This window comes from Dromiciops gliroides, chromosome 2 (assembly GCF_019393635.1).
Source record: "Dromiciops gliroides isolate mDroGli1 chromosome 2, mDroGli1.pri, whole genome shotgun sequence".
NCBI lineage: Eukaryota > Metazoa > Chordata > Mammalia > Microbiotheria > Microbiotheriidae > Dromiciops > Dromiciops gliroides.
Window position 1 is genome coordinate 570124886 of NC_057862.1, and position 2928 is coordinate 570127813.

Below are 2928 nucleotides of genomic sequence, written 5' to 3' on the forward strand. Positions count from 1 at the left end.
GTCATAACTAGTTGGGCAAAGTTCCGGATTGCCATGCCCTAGTGATGGCCCCGATCTCTGAGATATGTACCTAAACTAAGGATCAATCCAAGAAGGCAGAAGTTCTCCTACAGAGCCTTCCAACTTCACAGTAGTTCTAGAATTTATGACTAATGTTCCCACTTCTTATTCTATAATACTAACTTTCTAATAGAAGACACTCCGACAAATGCGATTCCCTTCTTTCCATGCCCATGCCTTTTCACAGCTACTAAAGTAGCTCAAATATCCTTGAGGGTTATTTTCCACTTGCATGAGCTTTTGAAAATGACTTTGAACTAAAGATCCCATTCACTTTTCATTTTTGGAATAGGTTATTTCCGGGGGAAGGGAGGGGAACACTTAGATTCTGCTTAACTCCTCTAGGCTAATGACCATGCAAACAAACCAAGGGAACTCTAGAACAGTATCTCTGATCCTATACTACTCATAAATAGGATAATAGGCCCATCACGCTTCCCCTCCTACCCCAGTGCAGTTCTATTACAGCAATGCCAACCATTCATCCATTCATTCCCAAAACCACATTCTATAAAAATCATGGCTCTCACACTGTAACCCTGACCTAGTAGGAAAAATACCTGTGTTCAAAGCACAGCTTTGCTGCTTATTAGCTGTGTGGCTTTGAGCAAGTCATTCATCCTCTCTGAGTCCATTATCTTAGGTGTAAAATGTTATGTGCAGACTACTTGTATCACCTGTTCAAAATGTGAATGTGAGTTATTTTTATTTAGTCAGAATTGGTGGTTTCACCAGTGTGGGAAGTTCCCTTTGTTGATAATCCCTACACCAATACAGACTGGCAAATGTTCAGCAAGTTAGGGTTTTAGACAGTTGTTTGGGGATACTAAGAGTTCAGATGATTTGCCCTTACTCACAAAGCCAGTTCTGAATCAGAGGCAGTGACTTGAACTTTAACTCTAAAGTATCTGATTCTCTATCCATTACTCCCTGCTGGTTTTCCATTGTTCTTCATTCCTACAAAATTAGGGACTAATGAATTGTATTACTAATCAGGCAAACTATGTGCATAAATTGTATTCTATTGCTTTAAATCACGGCAGCAATTATAAAAATAGTGCGAGACCAAAATATTCAGAGTATGATCATTTGTGGAACCTTTCCTAACACTTATAAGGCAGAAGACCCAATACAATGATTCCAGTAACAGTTATTGTAACACAACCTTGAGGAAAATGCAATACTTTCAACAGTGTCCTTAGCTTTTGGTCTGGTGTTGCAGGTGCATTTTGAATTTGGTTCATTGAGCATTTTTAAAATGACTATGGACAAAAATATTCAATGTAATATCAATGTTCGAAATAAAGATGCTAAAGATGTCTAATGGAAAAATCAACAAAGATCTAAGGAAGTCAATTCGATCTGTGTTCTAGAACATTTTTGTTCTAGAAGCAGATTCGGTCATCCTGAACCAAGATTCTCTGGTCCTTCTCAGCAGTTTCTCTGCCACTTATTCCAAGAACTCAGATCAAGACACTTGTTCATCCTCTTAGGAACATAAATGTTGCTACACATAACTGTAAAACATGGCAAATTCCTTTCAAAACATTCATCGATTTTCACTGGTAAATTACAGAGAGTCATAGACAAACACATTCAATTATTGAGATCATCGTATTTTCTTTTTGCAAGCAGAGAGCTAGAAGGAGAGCACTCAAGGTGTGCTGATAAATGTTTAAAAACTGAATGATTACCAATTTAATCTACATAACTGACATTTTCTCCATCACTTTCTTAAGCTTGGGTGATAAACAAAACATCAAATCGAGCCCTGATTTGTAGCATTTGTCAATTTCTCAAGTGTTAATGTCCACATTGAAAATGTAATAGTCAATGAAAAAAAGAAAATTTAACAGTCAGCATAAGAGCTGATTCAAGCACACCCTGAGGAAGCTAGAACTAAACCCCAGAAGATATTGTTGAAGTCCATTGATTCTCCTAGTCTGAAAACCCCTACCTAGGCATATACAACAGGACACCAAATGATGTCTGAATAACCTGAGAGAGTTAAAGGTGCCACAAAAATCAAGAATAATTTTTGAGTTGGGAGAGAACCCAGCAAACATTCACAAGACACTTTCAGGGCATAGGATTTTTGAAGCTGGCTAAAACTGTAAAGATCACTCATGGAGTGATGGGCAACCTGAGGCCATGCAGCCTTTCCCAATCCTGAGGATGATTATTTTGCATTTCATCTAATTAGACACAAACTGTCCAGGAAGATATTTTAGCAATACAGAGTATAGAGACATGATCATCAGATTTAGAACTAGAATAGAAGTTCTGATGTTTCAGATTTTTGCTGATAAAATAAGTACCCACAGTGGTAAAAGAACAGATTCTTCAATTATGGATGTTAGAAACATGTTCTTAGGGATGGTTAGCACTTCTGCCCCCAGCAAATCTTCTTCACTGTTTCAAGTGTGTCTTGTGTACTATGAGAATCCTATTGTGAATGAGTATTTTAAAGAAAATTCAGTTCAATTTAACACTTAGAGCTACATTAAACTATTATGGACTTTTCCAGGAGTCCTGTGGGATCCCCCTTCCTGTAGGTCTTTGAAAAAAGGCTAGATAACCACATATTGGGAATGTTTGGGAACTCAAAATCAGGAAGACCTGACTTCAGAGCCTGTCTCAGGCACTTACTACTCTTTGACCCTAGGCAAATCATTAAATCTCTCTGTGCTTTGGTTTCCACATCAAAACATAGAGGTAATAATAGCACCTATTTCACATAATTGTTGTGAGGACCGAATAAGTTAACACATGTAAAGCGCTTTACTAACATTACATGGTTATATAAATGCTAGCTATTATTAGCTAGCTGTTACTGGCACGGAGTAAACTAGAACAGGGATTCTTTTT